Source organism: Cyanistes caeruleus, chromosome 8, assembly GCF_971803275.1.
Source record: "Cyanistes caeruleus chromosome 8, bCyaCae1.hap1.1, whole genome shotgun sequence".
NCBI lineage: Eukaryota > Metazoa > Chordata > Aves > Passeriformes > Paridae > Cyanistes > Cyanistes caeruleus.
The window spans coordinates 5,054,094-5,077,478 of record NC_141708.1 but is presented as its reverse complement, the minus strand read 5'-3'; the positions used below and the strand labels follow the sequence as shown (position 1 = coordinate 5,077,478).

Sequence of the window (23,385 nt, the reverse complement as noted above, 5' to 3'; positions counted from 1 at the left end):
TCTTTCTCTTATTTTGCACAAGAAAGAGATGGCTTTTTACATCTGTGGGTTAAAAGAAAAAAAGGGAAAATAAGTAGGGAATAGGCATTGAAGAGGTTCTAGTGGGATTCTCAGGAGTCTGATCTCACTGGTGTGGGAGAATTCCCCTTCCAGTGGCAGAGGAGGCCGGTGATAGATGAACAGACAGTGCTGCCCCTGGGATGGAGGGAGAATAAATTTCAGTGCTGGAAAAGCAAATTCACAAAATTGTTTGTAAGAAGTGCACTTGTAAATGGTTTCCTCTGCTAGTAATGCCCTTTCTAGCCACAGAAAACTGGTTTCTGGAGTTTTCATCAAATCCTGGTCACACAGACAATACCTCTGGGAGCCTGGAAGAGTGTGGAAATTCAGTGGCATAGTTCCAGTTTATATCTTACTGTTGCATTGCAATGTCAACTTCTTTCCTTTAAACAAACTAACCAAGTTAGAATCAGTTGTTATTTGCTTTTTTATAAATCACTTTGAACTCTGCTGGTAGAAAATGCTGCATAAGAGCTGGGTATTATCTTTATATTTGAAAGAAAAATTCTGTATTTAAGACCACACAGTGTTGGTATGGGTTAGTGTTAACCTTAATTTATTTCTGAACCAGGAGTTTTTGCCCTTCCTGCATCCTGCTTTGAGATGGAAAAAATGAGGCATTGAAAAATTAAAGCCTAATGAGCTTTTAATCAGTGGCAAGCCCATTTATGGTAGCAATAATAGAACATTCATTTCCTTCCCAGCTATCCTTTACTTACATCTGTATTTCTGAAAGATGGTGTTGAAATTTCAGGATATGGATGCAGAGTTGGAGGCAGGAGCAACGCTTCAGAGAGAATGAAACACAGAGGATGGAGAAAAAGCAAAGAAACCTCCGAAATCGAGGCAGTTCACTCTGCACAGGAATAAAGAAAACCCATTCTGTAGTTTCAGAATATTACACTTGGATTGAAGGGAAGGCTATGGAAAACAGATTAAATGATCTATGGCAATGTAATGCTAAAGATCTGGACAGGTTCTGGAGGGACTTGGGACACAAAGGGAAAAGAATCTGCAAAATATTAAGCTGCTTATTAGAAATCTAAAGGAAGACAAGTACAGGCAGGCTAGGGGAAATTTTGCTCAATGTTCATTTTTGTGGCTGATAAGCTGCTCAGAGAATTTTTAGAAGCTTTTGTCCTTTTCTTTTCTCCCCCCCCCCCTTTTTTTTGGCTTTTATTTTCTTTTCTTCTGTAATTTTTTTTTTTTTTTTACTACAGTGGTGTTTGGGTAATGATTCCTGTGGAGCACAAGATGCTTCTCTTTGTGGAAACCTGGGCTTTTCTTTACATAAACAGTAAGATCCTATCCAAAATTGCAGAAACTGGTGCTCTTAGTGGTTTTCCAGTGTCTGTAAGAAGGGTTTGGTTGATTTATGACTCCCTATTTTTCTAGTACTGTGCTATACAATGGATATATTTCCCTTCTCTGCCTGTGAATATGTTCATCCATTTCTTTCTCTTTGGACTTTAAGAACTTCAAAGTGTTTCTTTTTTTACATAAGGCAACACAGATGAACTTTCCTGTGATTTAATCCAATAGTAAATAATCCTTCATTGGCTGCTCTTCAGTGACACAATTTTCTGTCTTATCTTGACTGACTTGGAGGAAAAAAGGATCCATGGAACCTTGCTGGGTTTAGAGAGGACATTATAATTTTTATTCATTATCCTAACATCTGAGGAGTAGAAGAGGTAAAAAGAAAGTTATGCAAAATAAGTGGTAAAATGTATGAAAATAATCTCAACAAATTAGATTTGTTTTCCCATTGCATTCTCTCTAGGTAACACCATGATATTTCTTACAGTTCCTCTTCCCACTGTTGACTAATAAAATAGTTAATCATCTGTTATGTCTAAACAAAGTACAAATATTTCCAAAGGACTTAATATTTATAATTATAACATTACATGAAAAGGGATTAATCTGAGCAGAAGCATTTTCTGATACAGAATTAATTTGCTGTTTCACACTGTGATCCAATATATCAATGAATGATGCATTAATATCTCCTTTAAACACCTTCAAAAATGGGACATAGAGATTTTTTTTTCCTATTCCTCTGGAAGCATCTGCAAGCTTCTTTTTGATGAAACCATAACATGATTTTAATGTCTGGATGCATTAACTCCTTGAGGAAAATGGAGTTGGAACAAACTATGGGAGAGAAGAGATTGTTAGGACTAAACTCTTTGCTTGTGCTCATGTGGATCACAGGATCTGAGATTTCCAGGCTGTAACAAGTCAAGGGAACCCATGGAACAGTTTTCCTCCTGCTCTCCCTGTCACCTGAGGAGAGATGTAATTTGCTTCTCCTTCTCCATCTGTTTGGCAAACAATCCTCAGCTACCTGAGGGAGGTTGTAGCCAGGTGGGGGAACATTTATTTCCTTTGCAACAGCTCAGAATGGCTGATAATTGATCAGAGAGGCACCGTTTGTCTGACTGGTAAATAAACAGCACAAAAGAGTTTTATACAGCCTTGACAGATCCTGACGTGGGCTCAGGCACGGAGCTCAGCCAGGGCCAAGTGCCAGGAGTCTGGAGATGTCCATCTGTGCTTGGGAACACTGCTCTCATCATCCCCATCACTGCTGGCTCTGGGATGACTCTCCTGGGGGAGGAACTGCAGGACAGCCCCTCCTGCAGGAACCCCACACTCAGATAAAGATGAGCACTGGAGTTTAAAGGCTCTCATCTTTTGAGGCTCATTAAGTGTGTGGGTGGAGTTTTGTAGCCTGTGATGGGTGATTCAGCTCTCATCTGAGCTGGACAGCTGCCACAGCCCATCTGATTTATGAACTCATTAAACTTCAGCTGCTTACTCGTGACCAAGACCTCCACACAAATCTGGTGTCAGGTGAATTTAATGCTCTTGTGGGTGTCTGTGTGGCAGAATATAAAAAAACCCCAACGTATCTCACACAATAATACACCAGGCTTGGAAACATAATAAAAGTTTCTAACTTTACTGATAACAATACAGATACTTTACAGATACCTCTAAGCCAGTTTCTTTTTACAGTCCCTTGGAAATAATGGATTCTGCTTCCTTTTTACATGCAGTCATGAATGATTACAAGATGGGGACACTACTTTATGAGCCCTTTCCAAATCATTAAAAATACATATATTGAGCTACCCAGTGCTGTAAAGCATGAGTCACTGGGCAGCTCATGAAAATATTTCTGAAGGGTATAAAAAGTGCCACTCTTTCCATTTTTAATTAGTTTCTTTTGTGCTTAAGTGCCTTTAACAGTGAGAAGGTGGCAAGTTCATTTTTTTTTTCCTTTTGCATACAGGCAGAATGCAGCAATAGAGCATTAATAAGGCAGAACCCTTTCCTTAATCCAGGAATTCTTTACTCTGCCTTACAGAAGTCTGTCTAAGATATCTGCATGTTTGTGTGAAACCAGCTCACTTGTAAGCCTCCATCACTAAAAGTGAAATGTAAATTGGAATGTAAAAGAAAATATGAACTGATTGTTGGAGGTGCAATTTCTGATTAAAAATTGTAGGACTCCTTTGTTTTCCTCATCATCAGGAAAGAGAAATCACTGCCATATCTCAGTTGCAGATCCACAAACACAGGTGAAAACATGAGAAAAATGCAGAATTAGCATCCAGGATACCAGAAACCAATAGAAATAGTGATGGCAAAAAGCTGTAGTGCATCACCCTGTTTTGATATATTTAAGTACACATTCAAGTGGATGTTAAACCCATTCCTGCATTTTAGAATTTTATTGAAATAGTATTTCTAAGACAAATATAGTGAGGAGCTGCTTCAAAGTTAAATGGATCTTGAGTTGCAAATAGACTGGCTATATCTGGCCAGCCAAATTATCTGGTGTGCAACTGAGAAACAGTCTTTCTGAAGAAACCCAATATAAATAGAAATAAAACCAGTCCATTTCAGTAGTTCTTGAATGACAGTGACTCTCTGGGATATCAGAGGGCTTTGGGATCAATACTGCCTTGAGCAGGCAGTATTGCAGGGGAATAAGAACTTGTCCGAGAATACTTGAGCCAAGCTTGATCACGAGCAGTGAGGGTGATGCTACAGGGCACAGAAAACCCCTGTGTCTGCTGCCTCTCCCTCAGCACCTGCACTCTGGCAGCAGAGAAAGGAACTGGGGGCAGTATCAGCTGCCAGAGCCTTGGGCTACTGGGATTTAGAGGTATCCTGCTCAGGCACATTTTCATTTCTCTGTGTGGTTATCTCGGCTGAGATGGCCCAGGCTGTGAAGAGAATTGCCCGATCTGTGTCAATAAATCAGCTCCTCTCTAAGCTGGGCTCTGGGCTCCAGCAGGAGATGCAGCTGAGCTCAGCCTTGGCACTGGACATCCCTTGTTTCAAGTGATCAGCTACTGATAAATCAGTTTATCTGACCTCGGAGCCCTGTGTGAGCATCTGTGAATGTGTGCTTTCACATGCCATGCTTTTTAAACAATCGTGTCTTTGGACTGTGACTGTGTTCCTCAGCACTATTCACTTGCATAATATTAACACTTAAAATTAGGTGACACACTCTTTCCATCTGTTAGCTTCTCATTATATTTATTCACTGATAGCCAGCAAAAGCTGCAGGAGCCAGTGTTTTCCCTTGAGAAGAGAGCACTGGCAGGTGACAACTTGCTTCTGGATTGTGGTGAGATCCCCTGCCTGGGTAAAAAGCCAGAAGAGTATTTGGCCAAATCTGAGAGCAGCCACACAATGAGACCCTGGGAGATAGAAAAGTTTCATGCCTGTTGAGAATATTATAATATCAGTCCAGTGGAAATTCCATAGGGTTTGTTTTCATTCCTAAATGTTTATTATAGAGATATGGCTAAGGTGGGTTTCTTTAAGAAGGGAAAATATTTGCACAGATGTATTTGGGGAGAAAAAAATTTAAAATTGTAGGATGGTTTTCCTGAAAACTGGGAAAAAAAAAAAAAATACAGACTGAGATCCTTACTCATCCCAGTGCAAACTTCATTTAACTTAGTATTGACAGAGGCAAATGGCTGAAGTATTAAAGATCAGAAACAGAAATTCATTGGGATATGAATTTCTTAAATTTTCCTATTTTATTGCTAATGCTTGTAGTGAGAAGATCTAGGCAAGATATTGGGACTGGGGAAGATGTTCTTTGTTGGGCTTTTTACAGAGCACAACTTTTAGGCAGTGATGAAGGAGAATGAATCAGTAAATAAAACCTGGTCTGGAAATCAGTGCCTAAGATGGGGGTACACACCTTCCTAACTTATTTGTTTTGTAAGTTCTACCTGGCCATTTAGTTTCACTATGAACATTTTATTCAGCTTGAATTTTAACTTTTTAAGATTTCTGAGAGAAACTCTTTCAAATACATCTCTGGAGGTTCTTTCTCTTGTGGCATTATTCTATTTTGGTTCTCATAGATATCAGGTTATAACCCTTCCTAATTAGATTTTGGTAACATTTTCGTTTTTTTTTTTCCTTTTTCTTTCTTTTGATGAATATAAAATTTTGAAAGGTTAGACTTCTACTAAAAACCTATTTATAGAAACAATCCCTCTGAAGCCTTATACAACTTAATCACTCAGCTCATTATCTTTCTGGCTTCATTCTCCTCTTCTCCTCCTCCCCATGGTTGTCAATCCACCTGGGTACAAGAAGAAAATGTAAAAATTTTCTGCACATTGCACCGCTTAAATAAATTAACTAAAAGGCCTCAGAATTCTAGGAATGTTTTCTTGACCAGTTTTTTAATTATTACTTATTTTTTTATTTTTTAGTTCTTGATCATTTCAGAGAGCTGTGCATGGAAAATTTAGGTCTAATTACAAGTGTCTCATCTGGTAGGGATGAGGGATGATCTTCAACTAAAGAGTCCAAACCAAGACTTGGGTCCAAATTATGGATGCACTGCCTGCATCTCTCCTCAGTTTTCCCCACAGCTGTCCTTTCTTCTCAGCTCCTTCTAATAATTCTTGGAAAGAACAGGTATTTCTATCATAGAAGTTACTTCGATAAAGATTTTTTCTTAAAATACCTTGTGACCTTAAAGTAAATAATGGACAAATTTAGACATGTGCAACATCATTAATTTTAACACATATGGCACTTCATTTTTTTTTGAGGAGTGCTGGTGTGGATGGTCATGAGGAATTTATTCCAGTGTTCTGATTATCTTCATTATCCCATTATTGTGAAACACCGTGCAAACTTTCTCATCAATTAAACCAGTTGGGTTTTAGGGATCTGCAGCACATCTGGTGCTTGATGGAGTTCACCATGGGAAAGTTGCCATGTTATGGGCAAAACTTCATCTCAGCCAGGCTTTGAGCTGCTGCCTTCCTCTCCAGCTTTCATCTCTGTGTAGCCCAAGCAGGACTGGCTTTGTCCTTGGGCAGCCCTTGTACTCAGCCAAAACATGGAGACAAATCCCCCTTCTTCAGAGCAGCGCTTTCAGATCTGTACCACAGGAGCACGGCAAAATCCAGGCTGAATGGATACCATGAGGACGTCTGCTCCAGTCCCCCCAGCCCAGGACAGAGCCAGCTTTGAAGTCAGATCCATTTTGAAGCTCAGTCCAGCGGCTTGGTTGCTCTTCAAGCCAAGCTTTCAGCATTTCAAAGCCTGGAGGTCCCACAGACTCTCTGGTCCACTTTAAACCACGTGCACTGGGAAGAATTTTACCCCAGTCTCTGAGCAGTGCTCCTTGCTTTAAGGGGTGTCCATTGCCTCCAGCCATCACACTGCCACCTCTGAGAACAGTCTGCCTCTGTTCCCCTACACAAATTTCCTCTTGACCCTCATGGCTCCGTTTCTTTCCAAGCTTTCATCTCCATCCCCCACGGCCTCATCTGAGGCACCCCTTGTTACCTCAGCAGCCACGCTGGCAAGGATGGGCTTGTCAGAGCTCTTCAGTCCTTGGTTCTGTACTATCAGATAAACCACTACCATCCCCTCCCTTCCTGGGAAATACCTGGGCATATTTTTCTAATTTTGCTTCCACTAGGGGAGGAGAGGAACAGGTCGGTTCCCCACTTTATATTGCAACGGGGTCTGCATGGAGATAAAACACTTTGTCCATTGTGGTGCTGAAATCTGGGACGATCCTATGACCTAATTTCTCAGCTCCTCTTTCCCCATCCTACCCCTGGTGCCTAAAATCACCTGCACAAGCACAGATCAATCCAGGACTCTCCTTGTGCAGAGTTTGCACAGGCAGAACTCAGCATTCAGAAGTAGCAGATTTATTTTTTCTAGAGCACCTTTATTCCTCCTGGATTAGTACAGTGACCTTATCAACAAAGTATTTCTTATTAAAGTTCAGAGACACTGCACATCCCTTTTCGTTGGTTGCTTTCCCTCATGTCTCCTCCTGTGTTTTAATAATCGATGCTATTTTTATTTATCATGAGCAAATAGTCTCAGACTAAATTAAACAAACCACTAGGACCTTAATTTGCCAAGCATTACCAAGGGTTTTTTTGTTTAATTAAAAATACTTGAAAGATTCTGACTAAAAAAGGCCAGGGAATAGTAGTCAAAGGAAATGCTATCTAAAAAAAGTAATTGCTCATTTCATGTGGGCAGCTCAGGTTAAATATCTCAAGGGAACAGCCACATTTTGAAATAGATAAATTACTATTTCTGAAAGGAAAAAGGATTTTTCTGTAATTTGATTCATTAAGATCTAAATATAGAATGCTTGTTGCTTTACCTGAGGTGCAATTACCACACCACCTTTTGTATTTATACAGCCTGTTATCTAAGCATGCTTTAATCCAAAGATATTATCAGACTTGAAGATATTTGGGTTTTTTTCCTCAGTTATGATGTTATGGAAATTAAAAATCATATGTAGTGGAGAGTTTGAACATTCTGAAGCTGTAGTTTACAGAGTAGCAAATAAAACAGTTTGTGTCTAGGTTTGCATGGCAAATATTTTCTGGGAATTTTACAAGATATTTAGGAATATGTTTTAGACTATATTTAAGTGTGTTTATAATGAGTTGGTGTCTGTGGAGCAGGAGTCTGGCTTTGCCCTCTGTATCCCCTCCAATCCATTTCTGCCACAGACCACCCTGGCAAACACAGGATCTCTCAGCAAACATTCCAGAATTGATTTTCCCAGGATTGGTGGACTGGCTTGGGGACTTTTTCTGGCTGTGCATTTTCAAACATATTTATAATACTATATCTGCTTAATGGAAAATGATAATGGCAGAGAAAGAAAACTACACTACTCCAGGAGGGTCAGAGTGAATGTGAACACTTACTTCATTATTTTAAAGGGCTTTTCCAGCCTAAACAATTCTATGATTTAGCAGAGTGACCTGTTAGCCTGAAATAAAAGGGTAACACTACCACTGGTGGTGATAAAAATGTGGAGGCATATTTACTGGACACAGAGAGAAATGATCTATTTTACCTGTTCTTTCAACAGATGCCAAGGAGTTTAGGTCTCTGAAGGTGTATCCAGCACTGATGGATGATGCTGTGGATTTCTTGAGCTCTCAGGTCCACAGAGAGACAGAAAGATCAGGAAAAAAAGTCTGCAGGGGAAGCTGAGGAGTAGGGGAAAGCAGGAAAAAGAAAAAAAGGAAATTATGCTAAAAATATAAAATACAACCAGCCCTAGGCTGATGCCAGCCTGGTACAGCAGGTCTGCACCTTGAGAGAAATCAAGATTCCCATGGATTCCCCTTCCCCATGAGGACTTTTGTACTGCTTCCTCCTCTTCCTCATCTTCCTCCTGCAGCCTTCTGCTTCCTCCTGGTGCCTCCTGCTTCTTTCTTGCTTCTCCTATTTTGTCTTGCATCCTCATCTTCCTCCTATTTCCTCCTCTTCCTTCTCCTCCTCCCTCCTGCAGCTCCACTCACTCCTGGCAGCTCCCCATATCTACTGACCTAGATAAGAACCAGCCTGTGACTCTGTGTATTAAAAAATAGACTGTGTGATTAATGTTTCTTGATTTTTCTTGTTCCTTGTCAGTGCCTTTTGAACAATTATCATATTAATAAATGATCAACATGTCAGTGACTAAAATAGCGTTTGAAGAAATTAGTGCAATGGACTAATCAGAAATCCACTGCTCTGGTGCTGAAAAATGATGACCAATATAGGAATTGAACACTTGACTTTTTCCTCCTTCTGGCTTGCTTTAATTGGAAATTTTTAGAAAATGCTTTGACCTTTAGATAGCACTGCTCAGGTTATTTACAGCTCTGTTTGGAGTGCTTTTAATTTGTTAGAATCCAAAGATATCCTGAGATTCCAAGAAATTAGTGTCTGGCCAGACCTCTTCATCAGATTAATGATACTCCTTGGGAAACCCTTGGATGAGAAACAGTACTGTGACAACTTTTAGAATGCATATAAACTAGGAAAAAACCCTAGACCTGGTATTAGGAAGAGCCTAACTTTCAGTTATTTTGGTAGGTCCTTCTCTCAATTCAGTTTTTTTCAGTTGTGAAGTGAATCAGCAGGCAAACACCTGACCTCTATTAACTATTTGTCAGGAATATTGTTTAGGAAAGAACTGGGGACTCCTATTGTGATCTTGGAATGTGCTTGGTGTGCTGACACATCACTTAAAATCAGATAGAAGGCATCCTAAGGAATCTTACAATTTACCTTTCTGTCGTCTTCCCTCTAAATTACCTGGCTATTTCATTGATTCATCTTCTCTGAGCGACTTTCAACAACACAGATCCTGCCTTCATTTATTGTCTGTTTTTTTTTGTCACCCCTTGCCATCCCTGGTGATGGGTTTTATCCCTCACCTTTGGTAAACCATGGAACTGAAGGCTGGAGGAGGTCCTTGATGTCCCCCAAGCCGAGCTCCTTGCACATCAGATATCCCAAATTCAAGCACCAGTTCACTTTGCAGCTGTGAAACACATCTGGGCCAGGGAAGAACAAACCATCCCTGAAATCTTGGCAAAACTGAGGAGAAAGATATTCTTCATCTGGACACTTTTAGAAATTTCATTAAGCTGTAGCCCAGCCATTGGTTTTATTTCTCTTAATGCTTTCTTCAATGCTCTTTAGAGAGCTTAACCTAGCCAATACTCTAAAGAACTCTTGTGAAGGAAAACTTTCGAGCCTGTGTTCCTTCAGCACAGCAATACAGCTCCAGGTATGGTCTGTGAGCTGACAGAATGCCCAGGAGAGCAGCTCAGAACTGCTCTGCTCACAAAGTCTGTATAGGTGTCCTCAGGAAATGGATAGGCAGATAGGAAAATGGGTAGGAAATGGATGCCTCAGGTAGGCACAGGCAGCCCAGGTAAATAATTTCTGATTAATCAGTGTCCTCACTCCATTCCCCCCCTCAGTCCCTGAACACTCCCCTTGACATTTCAGTGTTTATCAGTGGGCTTGATGGGGTGCACTCTGTCTTTCTAACCTGATCTTATTAAACAGAAGTGCTTAACATCAGCAATAATTTACAAGACAGATAGGAAAGCAGGCAGTGGTGACAAGACTTTCTGAGCAAGTGCAATATTAAACCCAGTAAAGGTTTCACCTGGAGAAAAATGCACCACAGCTCTAAGCTGAGGCAGACTTGGGTGTCATTTCAGGTCAATATCACACTTTTTTTCAGCAGTCATATGAAATATTTAATTTATCTTGGAGAGCTTGGGCTTGTTCTTGTTGATGGTTTTTTTTTAAGACAATACAGCATTATTGCAATTGTCAGGTTGGTTTCTGCAGGCAGACAAGATACCACACACCTTGTTTATATCCAATAAATAGAAATAAATCTAATTTGAAGTCTGAATTAATACTATGCAAACATTAAATTTTTTTGTTTAAATTCAGTCTTCTATCCAAAAATGGAACTCAGACACATATTAATGTCTCAACACTTGTGCTTTTATACAGCATGATAAAAGTTCTTGCTGCACTTTATCCTTGAAAACCCCAAATTTTTATGCAAAGATAAGTTTGCTTTTTTCCTGATCTGCTCAGTAAGAGTGTGAACTAAGATCTTGTTAATCTTTGATGAATAATAGGTTAAAAAAAAAAAAGTTAGCACCATCTATGGTACTGTCTGCAGAGATAATTAGGAGAAAAAGACAGCAAAAGCAGAGTTTTTCCATTAAACAGTGAAGAAATCCAGCTTAAAAAAAAAGGGCAAAAAAAATCCCTCTGCTTTTTTGCACTTAACATAGCTTTTAGTATTTTTATATAGTGGCTGTTACATGCTTTCAAAAATTAAGCAACTATTATAAGATATAATTTTTACAGCTGAGATGTTCATCTAAAGATGAAATAAAATAAAACCCACACTCATTTGCATGCAGAGATTTGTTCATCTGTGAACTCCCCTACACTTCTCTAACAAAACCAACTCATGTGGCTCCTTGCAGATACCAGCAAACAAGAGTCCTTGTTTCTGATTTACATCTTGGAAAACTAAACAAAACAAAAAAAACCCACAAAAAACCAAAAAATCCCTGTCCTCTAAAGCCCTCAAGGCTGACAGGCAAGCTGAGTATGAAATTTGCTACTTCCCAGCAGTGGTGCTGTGTAGTGACAGATGAGGAATGCTGCCTGTCAGCTTTCCTCTGCAGCTAATTTCTTAAAAATCATCCCTGTGCTGCAAGGGGGAGGTGGTTTTTTATCACCAAGTGGAAAGCAAAGCCTGTGTTATCTGGAAAATGCATTGGCATTCCTGCTTTTGTTCTATTTCACCTGGGAAAAAAATAAAACCACCCCAATTCTGAAAGTGGGGAAAAAGCTGAGCAGGAACTGCCCAGTGTTAGTAAAATCATCACTTTTCCTTCCTTTATGTGCTTTGCTGAAGCACTTAAAAACTGAAGTTATTCTGGAAGCAGAAAAAAGTTCCACCTACAAGTATAATAAAGCAATTTACAGTAGACAACTCCTCATCTGTTTCTGTTTCAAACAAAAAAACGTAATTTTTTGAGCCATTTCCATAACCTGAATTGTATTTTTAGGTAAGTATCGGCATCCATTTAAAAATTAAAATTAATCACAGTGCTTGCAACACACTGAAACAATTATTGGGAAGCTAAAAGTGAGGATGAGCTTTCCAAGTGTTCATTTCTTCTTGGCAGACATCATTGATGCATCATCAGACACAGAGCATCCCAGTGCTCTGTGGGCAGCCCACAGCTGGAATGGCCCAGAGCCAGGGGCAAAGAGCAAGTCAGGGATCACAGAATCATGGAAAACCTTGGGTTAGAGGGGACCTTAAAGATCCTTTCATTCCATCCCTCCTGCCTTGGACAGGGATCCACCCTCCAGGTCAGGCTGCTCAGGGCTCCATCCAGCCTGGCCTGAGCTCATGGAGCAAGATGTTGCTCCCAGATTTTGGTGCCTTTCCCTTCTCCGCAAAATGCAGCACATTTTTCAGCCAGAAAATGCAGTGCACAGTGCACTTTTGCCTGCCAAGGTGGATTTCAAAGGGATTGTGAAGCCTCCAGCAAAGGTAGGAAAAACAGTAAGTGTAGGATAATGGGAATAATAGGTTAGTGAAGTGTAGGAAATGGAACACCAAAAAGATTTCTTTTGCATGAGAAATAAAAGGCAAACAGAAAACGGTGTGTTTTGACCTCAGGAAACCCCTAAAAATTGGTAAAACGGCAAAGTTCCTTACTGTATTGATAGTTTTCTCAATCAAAGGGATGATCTGTGAAGGAGAGGTTTAGAATGGTAGAGAATTTTGGTTTTATACCTGTTAGAGTCAAAAGCACAGAAAATATCCCATTTTGTGTGTTAACAAGCTCTAACTCTCAAGAGAACACTTAAACTCTCAAGAGTTTAACTTAAAGACATAGAGAAATCTTCTAAAACTAAGTAAAAAAACTAGAAATGTGAGTAAGTTAGAGTTGTATTAAATCACTAAGTTAAAAAGTTAGAGTTTAATGTTTTAGTTATATTAATATGTGAAATACAAAATAGAAAATTTAAGGTGTTATCTTTTTCTCTTTCTTGTTCTTCCTTCTTCATCTTCTTCTAATGGTTTTTAATAGTAAATAATTAAATAAAATAATCCACCTTGAATCACACAAGTGTTGAGTCACTAAAAAAATAGGTTACTTAGCATTTCATCATTAAGTAAATAAACACATAAAAAGCCTCAGAAAAGTTCTTTGTCCCTCCATTTTGCACCTTGTTGGCCTAGTGTATACAGCTCCTTGTACTCTGTAAATATATAATATAAAGAAAAATCAACAACTGAGCCCAAACACGAGAAAACAAACCTCTCTCTGGTCAGCCTCAGCCCTAGGGAAAAGAACCAAGGCACCAGTGTCCCACCCCAAGTCAAACCCTTCTGCAGATTGTCTTTTTTCTGTGCCTGCTGCTGGCAGGTGAGTGAGGCCCTGCTGGGCTTGGCTGAGGCTCCTCATGGAGCATGAGGAATGTGCCCTCAGCTCGTTCTTCTCACTGCTTCCCCCTCTTCACCCCATCATTTCTGCTCCCCCTGTGTTGTGTGTTACCTCTTCTCCCAGCACTGAAAACCAGTGGGGGGTGGCAGACACCCCTCCTTTCCTCTCCATCCTCCCTGGGATGTGCATTATTTCTGGGCCCCACTGGACAATATATTGAATATATTCAGTTAGGCTGCCACTTCTCCCTCTGTGACTGATGAGCTTCCCTTACATGTGCAACCTCTGTTTTCATTACCAAGCTCTGGCCTTTCATACTGTCACATCTGGAGTGATTTTATGCCTTGACTGTGTGCTTTTCATGATTACACTCTTGCCTTCTGAAAAGCTCCATCAGAACCTTGATTTTATTTTGGTGATTTATTTTTTTTTCCCCAAACCAGCTCAAAACCTTAGCACTTCACAAGGTTTTTGTTAGCCAAGAACTCGATCTTGTTATGGTGCTCAGATAGAAACTTGGAGTTCCTTTTAGACTCAGGAGTCCACATTTATAACTAGTAGAATATAAAAGTATAAACTAGTAGAATATGAAGTAGAATATAAAACCTCAATTAAAGACAAAGGAAGAAACCACAATGCAGACAGGGTTTTTAAAACCTGGATTCAAAAGCACTTTTTAACAGTTAATTCAGTACTCCCTGTCCTCCCTGATTTCAGCTGCTGGAGGAAGATTGCCTCTAATGAGAAGCTGCCTCCAGACCTGAACACATTATTTTTAACCAGTTCCCAAAGGAGACCATGGAGTGCAGTTTGGAACAGGCTGAGTCCAGGAGGGCGATAAACCCAAACACAAGTGTTGCAGGAAAGACCCAGACTGGGGAGGGGAGATGCTGCACATCAAGAAAACCTTGAGATCTCTGGGACTGTGGTGTATTTCTCACTGAGCTGTGAGATCCTGTTTAGATCTTTGTGTCCTCATGGAGTCCTTCCCCAGCACTCCTGTGGCACAGGGCAGAAAGACCTGAGGCACTGAATGAAACACACAGCAGAGTCATTTTAAGGAGCAGATTATTACTGGAAAATGTGATTTCAGAGGGACAGGCATCTGTTGTGAATTCAGGTCTGGTGTTGACAACACCTTCTGCAAAGGATGAAAATGGAAATGTCCTTTTCAGGTTAGAATAATTCCAGTTTAAATCTTAAAGAAGAAATTTTACAGGAAAAAAACAAAACACACAAAAAACCCCCGACCATGGTTGAGACAAAGTGTAGCAACACTACTACATGCTTTTGCTCTGATTTTTGCCATGTAACAGTCCCCATCTTCCAGAGCAGGGCAAGCAACTATTGACATTTCTCATTTATGAGATGACAGAAGTAGGTGTGCCTACAGATTTTTGCATTTACTGCTGGCAGCCTCACTATAGAAATTCTCTAATCCACTTCAAGCACATAATTATTGTGGGGAGCCAGCTGAGCTGGGAGTGGAGAGCCCCATGGCATGGAGGGCCTGCTGTGCTGACATTACACACCCAGCACGTGGCCAGCACAGAGAGCCTGTGGCCACTTCTGCATCAGCAAAGGAGCAGCACAGCTGCTGCTCAGACAGAAAAAGGATTTCAAGGCTGCCTTATACAGTGTCAGCTTATAAATTCTGTGTTCATTCACCCCTGCTTGTAAAGCCTGTGCTGGGAAATGAGTGAGCCCTGGCAAGGAAAGCCTGGATAGTGGGATGTGACAGTGTGAAATTAAACTATCAGTAGTCATTTTATTCTTGGTAAACTTCTTGCTCTTCTGTGATCATTGGGAATGACTTTGGGAGACGGGTTTTTAAAACTTCTTTTCTCTCAGAACTTTTAATACAAGCAGAACACCACTGGTGAAAATAATTTTTTAAAAATAATTTTTGTTTTGTTTTCCTAAGCATTTCCTTGTATTACTGCTTTCAAACAGCTCCTTTTCTATTTTCTGTGTCCTTATAAATGCATAATATTAAAATCTAATTTAATATTAAAATACATAATAAGCGTTATCCGTAGGCAACCATCCAATGTTAACTTATGGAAAAAAAACTGGATCATAAATTTCTACCACTGTAACTCCTCCCAGTCCCTCCTGGTATTACTCCCTTGGAGTAATTGGTATTACTCCCTTGGAACTCCCTTGGAGGTCAGATGAGCTTTCCCTGTGTATAATGCCCTGCCCTGACAGATTTTCTCCAGCATCCAGAGCCTCTTTCCCTGCCAACCCAGCTGAGTCACTTCTGCCAGTCCCTGTGTAAAACTGGGCACACAGCTGGCAAGGGAAGATGAATGTGAGCTGGGACAGGAGCAGGAATAGGAAGCTTGGTTTTTGGGAGAAGTCTAAAAAAGCTTTCCTTTAAGCATAACAAAGTTATTTTTGCAAGGGAAGAAGCCAGCTCCTCTGAGCATATCCAGGCAGGATTAAAGCAGGACAAAGGGAAGGGATCAGCACTTGAACACCAGGGCACAAGGACAGGTAGGAAATTCCAAGCCTGAAGCTGAAGGGTTGCAAAACTTCTGATGTTTTAATCCAGCCTTGCCAGAGGGACCACGAGCCGTGCAGGCACACAGACAGATGGTGTTGGAGCTGCTTCTTCTGCACTGGGACTTGGCAGCTCCCTCCTGACAGAACCACACTGCTGAGGGGCACTGGCTGCAGCCTGGAGCCAGGATTTGGAGGGTTAGGCAGGAGTTTTTCATTTATAAGCCGTGGCTCCAGAGAGCTGAAGTTTAGAAGCGCTGGTGATAAACACATTGAACCTTCCAGCTGCGGATTTTTGTTAGACAAGAGGGAAGAGACAGGGATCAGAGGGATCATAATCAAGGGAACTCTGCTGTGAGAGGAAAGATGCTGTCATATCCCATTTACTGCTACATGCCTGCTCTTGTTGATGTGATTTATTGCCTTCAGAGATCAAAGTTACCCTGGCAGGGGCTGGAGCAGACAAACCCTCAGCCAGACCTCATCTGTATGGTACAGCCATGCTTGTGTGGCAGAGTCGTGTCTGCACAGAAGAGCCTTTTATCAGAGAATTTTGGGAGATTTTAGTTAGCTTTGCCATGTCACTTCAGTGAGAAAGAAAACTGAGTGTACCCAGGGAAGGAGCAAACAGAGCAGCAACATCCAGGGGATCCCTGCAGCAGGCTCCCAGCCAGTTGTGTGGGAATGTTCTGGGCTATTCCAGAATTCTGAAAGTGAAAAATCTCAGCCAGCCATATCATTTTCCAATGACCCCTGCTAGGCTACACAAGCCTGGCCCAGCCTAGGGAAATCATCATTTTTTTTTACTCAGATTCTCTATACCACATTGTACATCAGCTTAAACTCCAGGGCCTGGCAAATAAAGTGATTTCCTTATTGTCTGTGGATATGGAAATCTGCCAGGAAACTTCAGCCTTCCTGATCCACAGGCCTGGCCTAATATTCGAGTCTTCTTCAGTGAATAAAATTTCTTCTAGAGGGAGACGGCTCTTTTGTCAGGTTAATTAAATCCAGCAGTGCTGGCGAGGTTGCAGTTGTTAGAAAATACAAAAAGAAGCAGACTTGTGTAAGCCTAGGGATCAGTGGGGTGTTTTATGGCTTATGCAAAGATTTGTAAGCAAGGAAAGAAAGAAAAAAAATCAAGAAAGGTGGCCAAAATGTCAAAAATAAAGGAATTTTTTCTGGCTGGATCTTCCTGGCATCTTGGATGTCAACTTGGTGGATGCTCCTCTCTCCAGCAAAGCTGTACTGGGTATAATGGAATAACTTACTGAAAAGAAAGCTGAGAAAACTTAACAGAAAACCACTTGAAAACTCACTTTGCTGAGATGATGCTTAATATACTTAATAATACTAATGTTAAGTAGTAAAAATCCTTTGCTCTCCTGAGGCCAAAGTTGTTTTAATAAAGGAGAGAGAAGAAGCAGAAGATGTTGAGCCATGTCTCTCCTGCCAGTATATCTAATTAATATCAAATATTAACTAAAATGCTAAGTAATCGTCTCCAGTAAGTGACATGGAAATGAGTATGCTTCAGCTAGAGAAAATTCACTGGCATTCTTTAATATATTCATACCACTGCTCAAGTGGCTCTACATTTTCAAGCTTCTTACTTTCCTCTCTTTTTCTATTCATATTGACAAAACCCTATTCCTGAACATCAGGTCTGGGTTCACCATTCTAATGGCTCTAATCCTATTTTACACTTATGTTAGTGTTAATAAATCTTATTTAATACCCTATGTTAGTGTTCAGCATTTGTTTTAACAAATTCTCATACTTTTATTGAGCTTTTTCCTTTGGCAAATATATTTGTGATTTGGTATTTAGAAGATCATCTTGAGCAATATTTTGAAAATCTATCTTCATTGGTTTCAACCCAAAATCTCAGATTACAGATGTTCTAAATTTTCAGTTGCATCTAAACATTCCTGTCATGAATAATATTTATATAGTTTTGTGAGGCATAGAGACCAACTCCTTCAAAATGCTTCTTAGATTTTGGGCATATGTGAAAAAGTGTCAATATTTTATTTGCAGTTAGTTAGATTTGAACTTAATTTTCCTTCTCTCTGAGAAACAATTGGATTTAATTCAAAAAGTTTCATTGATTGCACAAACACTCAGAAGTAACCTACAATGAATTGCTGTTTCTACATCTTAACTGCCAAATCCTATTAAATATTGTCACTTCAATGCCATTGGGCCATTTTGGAGGTTGTGTGCTGTGACTGCCTTTTAGCTTTCTTTGGAGACCATGGCTTTATTAACCTGAGATGAATTCCTGATGTCCATATTCACCCTTGCTTTAATGCCACGTCCACAGACAAGGAATTTGCAAGTCTGCTCAGTTTTGATGTGAATTGCAAATTCTCAGAAGCGCTTGGAGGAAGAAAGCTCTTCCAGAGAATATTTGTGTTATCTCTTTTCTCCAGGTGTCTGGTTTTTAATGTTTGCAGAAGAAACATGAATACAGTTTTGTAGGAAAAGTCTTAATGTCTATATTTGTTATCAATGGCTTTTATGTCCACTTATTCCTGGAGCCTTTAGGGAGGATGTTGCAAGGGGAAAGCACTGGAAATCCCAAAAAATGACAAAATGATGAAAGTGAGATGAGTACGGGGCTGCCTTCATGGTTTTTATCATGGAATTTCACAGTAAAAAGCAAAGTGGGAGATGACTGCATTTACAACAGGGCAGAGAGAGAGAGAGATGTCAAGCATGAAAAATCCAAGCTCCCTTTGAGCTGCATGTAGGAAAATAATAGAAAAGATAAGTGAAACCTTCCAAAATCATAGGCATAGCAATGTGTTCTTCAAATGGGAATGATTTAATCAGAGTCCTATGGGAATTCCTACAAGACTCCCAGGCAGAAACTTTTCACAGCTATTTTGTACAAGGTGCAGGTGTGGAAATGTTTTATTGTCCTGCCTTACCAACCCTTTATGCTTTCAGAACCACGGGGCAATGGACTGTTAATGGACTCCACATAGGGCAAAAAGAGATATGTAAATACAAATTCAGATTGCTGGAAATCACTTGCATCCTTGGCCATAGCATCTACAGCCCTGTACTGCATTTTCAGCATAAATATACAAGTTCCTGGGCAGAAGTTAACCCAGGGTAGGTCTTTCAGAAAGATCAGCTATAAATGCCCAGCTAATAGATCCAAAAAAGCTCTTGGCACTGCAGAGCTTCAGCAATGCCTTTGACCAAATCGAGCTCCTTCAGTTGTGTGTGTGTGTTGCCAGCAGAGTCCTGAAAAAGTTTTGAGTGACTTCAGTTTCTTCATCAAGAACTCAGTTCTGAGACCTTTTACAAGATCAGCCCTTGAAAGACCATTAAATTAACTTTCTGCCTGGATTCAAGGATTACACGCTACGGGAAATGTTTGCTGCAATTTCTTTTTGTGGCATAAAAATTGATGAATTTTCAAAAGTCATTATCTTCATCAAACCCAACCTGTTCTCATTAGATGTACTCCAAGAAGAGTTGATGTTCATTTGTTTCTGGTGCCATCTGCTTTTACTGCTACAACAGACATTTGTGGGAAATTGAATATGGTAATGCTCCTTTTTCACCCCTTGTGTAACAAAAACTTATTTTGAAATGCCTGTGCCTGAAAAGCAGACCAAAATAAAGGAGAAAGCAAACATGCAAGGAAAAGTTCTTTAGCTTTCACAGCTCACCAGTGAGCAGTTTGAACTAGTTTTGCATTATATTTCCCAAATATCTTGTAGCAGTCAAAAGTCCATGAAAAAATGTCCAATTACCCATTTTATTAGTGTTAGAGTTTCTACTGTCAGTGTCCACTATCACCTCTCTTCTTTCAACAGAGCAGGATCAAACAGGCTTTATGAGAATGGAGTTCAAGGGTGAAACTCTTCTTGACTGCTTCCACCTGAATACATATTCAACCTGTTGGAGCTAAACGTCAAAGATTTTATTGTAACCTTTCCTTTGGATTATTAAAAGGGGAATTTTTATTTTTTATTTTAAATCTGAATTTTCCTTTTATTTAAAGGTTTCATAATGGAGTGGCACAGTGCATTCAGTGTGGCTGAACTGTATCAACTTCTTGCAGTCAAGGTAATCAGAAGAATCATTTAACCCTTAAATATTCTCATTTTCCTCTTCTGAGTAGGTTTTGTGCTGTTAACTCAAACAGGAGTGAGCTCTTTTGAATTGTCACGGCCAGGCTCTTTTCCATGGTTTTTATCATCGTTTTCATTCTTGTGCCAACAAGAAAACTGAACAAGGGCAAAATGTCATTGCCTTAATCTACTGTGGTGTCAAAAGTTATGATCAATAATAAAAAGGAAGGAAGGCAGACTTTTTATTCTGGAAACAGGACCTATATTTTAATGGGAAAGGTGAATAATACAAACTAAATATTATCTATGAAAGCCTAAATAGGACTCTCTTGCTGTCTGTGACATGACAAAAGGATTATATCTGAAAATTTACTTTGCTTTAAAGTAGGACTCAGCTGGGAGATACCATTTTGAGCTCAAACACAGTTTAGTTGAGCAATTCCATAACCTCCCAGATTATTTTCCTTCTGTGAACTTCATCTGATAGCAAACATTTAAATGTACATAGCTCAAACCCTGATGACTACGGAATGAAATTAATTTGAAACATAATTTTTAAATAACATATTTTTTCCCCTCCTTATAACAGAATCATAGAATCATTATTTGAAAAGACGAAATTATATAAAATTGTATCAAACATGAGGGTCTTTCATTGCTCAAAGAGCTCAAAGAGCTTTCCTACATTAATGAATTCCTTTGAGGAATTTACTTTTATCTCTTATAATGAAAGCAGTCATCTAAATCTTTGGCTTTGGGGTTGTTTTTTTAATCATCACAGCAATATCAAATCATTGCTTTGTCTCTCCCACTGTGTGTCCATTGTTTTGTATTTGTATAACAAAATGCTCTCCTCGTGCCAATTCTTTTACTGAGCCTACAATAATATATCAGGGTGCCCATGTTCTCTTGATGTTGGGCTTTATAAACATAAAACCAAATGATTGAATAGTCTGGAGTCATTCAAAGTTGAATATCTGCCACTGAGGGACAAAATGTAAAGCCATAAAGCTGGAGTCTTTCAGCTGAATTACAATCCTTAATAAAATGCCAAAATGCATCCTTCTGGCTCAGGATATGAAGGTTCCCAATGGTCCTCCTTTCAGCCACTGACATTTTTCATTAAATTCAGAGCCAATTATTACCAATCATGAGGTTGTGTCCAGGTTCTAGGCTGCCTCACAGAGAGAAGCTGAACGAGCAGCTAAAGAATATCTTATATTAATATAAATAATGATCGTGTACTGTGCTGAGCCCTAGGGATCCCAGTCATGGGTCAGGATATAGCCTCCTGATCTCAAAAGCCAACAAGTTAGATGAGTTTCACAGCTGCAAAACACACATGGAAATTTCATTGCCTGCTCTTTCTAAACTGCTGTCACTCTATTATTACATATTTGGATAAAGAGATGCTGCCTTCATGCAGCAAAAAATACCCAACTGCAGGGGAACAAGGTAGATCTTCTGAAAGGCAGATTCTGTTTCCCTTAAGCGGCTCTGGAGCTCAGGGCACAAATTGGTCTGTGACACTGTATGAGGGAAGTAGAAGAGATGAAGTATGTTAATGATGGGATTAAAATCTCTGCATCAAACCACCTCCTCCAGGAAATTCCCCTTTTTGCTTTACTCTCTGCATTGAAATGTTTCCCACCCTCTGTTTTATCCATTTGAGAAAACCAGTTCAGTCTGGGCAGTTCTGCAGCAAATGATAATGACACAACTTTATAATGATGGAAATATTCTGGACTTTGCTTCAGCATCACCAACAGGAAGAAAAACAATGACAGCAGCACCTCCCTGAAGGAAAACAGCCCAACAACAACCTTCTGCTGCTTGTCCCTGCTCCGTGGCCGTGTTTGTGTCCCTGTGAGCAGCTCAGGGATGCTGGAGCTGGAGAAGAGCCCAGCAGGAGCTCCTGGAGCCATGCTGGACGCGCTGGGAAGCGCTGGGAGATTCCAGGCGCTGGGAGCTGATGTGATTTGTGCAGTGTGCAAACAACACTGTTAATTATGGCTTGGCAAGGCACTGGCACAAGCCAAGGGAGGATTTTGGCTCACACAGCTGATCTGAATTTGGTATTGAAGGATATGAACCAGCTCTCTCTGCTGAAGTTCGCAAGGAGGATTTGGTGACTTTTTTCTTTTTGTTTCTCTGTTCTCTTTCATTTTCCTTTTGTCTCCATGCTAATTTAACTTCTGCCAGGTTCCTGCATCAGGAGCATATTTAATCTCCTCAAAAGTGATGCATAATTTGTGAGACTTTTCAAGAAACCACAGTATTTTTAATAAATTCTGTTGAATGCCTCTGTAATTTTGCTTACTGTGTAATAAAACATTGCAGTGAAAACTCCTTGGCATAAATATGTAAAAACCTAGTGAGGAATCCACCAGTTAGATTGACTGTCTGTAACATGTGTTGGTAGTTTTGCTTTCAGGCTAGATTTTTTTATTCAGCGGTGATTGGCATCTGAGGAAATCGGGATTCAAATTAAAAATAAATGCAGTCTGATTTCCTAGGAAAAAAAAAAAAAACACCAAGGAGTTTTTGGGCTCAAACCATACAGGCATTCATTTACCAACTGTTTACTGTTCAGCTCCACTGCCATCTCTCTGCATCGATTTTCCTTCAAAATTACATCCCCCTCGCCATTGACAAGTCAATTCCAAACAGCAAATTCTCCTTTCCAAGTGTTCAGTCTGTGTTGCTCTTGGGCTTCAGAAATGCCTGCTCTGGTTTAATATGAGGAACTCAGGGTTTCTCCCTGACAGAGCTCTCTGATTTGCTGATTACCTGGGATGTTTTCTCAACCACCCAGAGAAAAATTAACTCCCCATTCTGACAAACGTGATGAAATAAATGTGGGCTGGAATTAAATGAGTTAGCTCTCAGCTTTCCTATTTCAAGGTCAATTATAAAAATACCATTTTCCTGTGCTGCCAATGACATTGTAAATCCCTCTAAATTTTTTAGGGTAGCTTTTCTTCACTCTCATGCCCAAGGAAAATGTTTAAAAAAAAAGAAAATTCTTTATGTCAGGTGGGAAACTTTTAAATACTTCTTTTTTCTTTTTTTTCTTGAGACCTCTCAAAAACCTGGACTATGGAAATAATTTTATCCAAATTTTATGTGTGGACCATGTTTTGTCTTTGAACTTATTTCTATTTAAATAAGATTGTTGTCAAACAAGTGATGTGTTTCTGGGGATAATTTATTACTCCCGAGTCTTCAAATAGATGTGGCTTCAGTTCATCTGAGCTCGATGCAATAGCTGCACTGAATTTTGAGACAAACATTTCATTTTAGATGTGGAATTTTTCATTTTCTTGACCTACAATTCCTGTTTGGAATCTCCAGGCTCAGCTCAAGGTGGAGCCACATCTGAGCCACCA

General features: G+C 39.9%; 1 long non-coding RNA gene across 1 annotated transcript in view; it reads left to right on the top strand.

The window, feature by feature from the left end:
• The window catches only part of LOC147651839 (uncharacterized), a 36,976-nt gene extending 13,794 nt beyond the window's left edge, over positions 1–23,182 (top strand). Inside the window, exons 2-3 of the long non-coding RNA XR_015290233.1 lie at positions 19,927–19,991; positions 21,754–23,182. This is a non-coding gene — a long non-coding RNA (uncharacterized LOC147651839). The remainder of the gene's footprint in view (positions 1–19,926; positions 19,992–21,753) is intronic.
• The last annotated feature ends 203 nt before the right edge of the window (positions 23,183–23,385 follow it).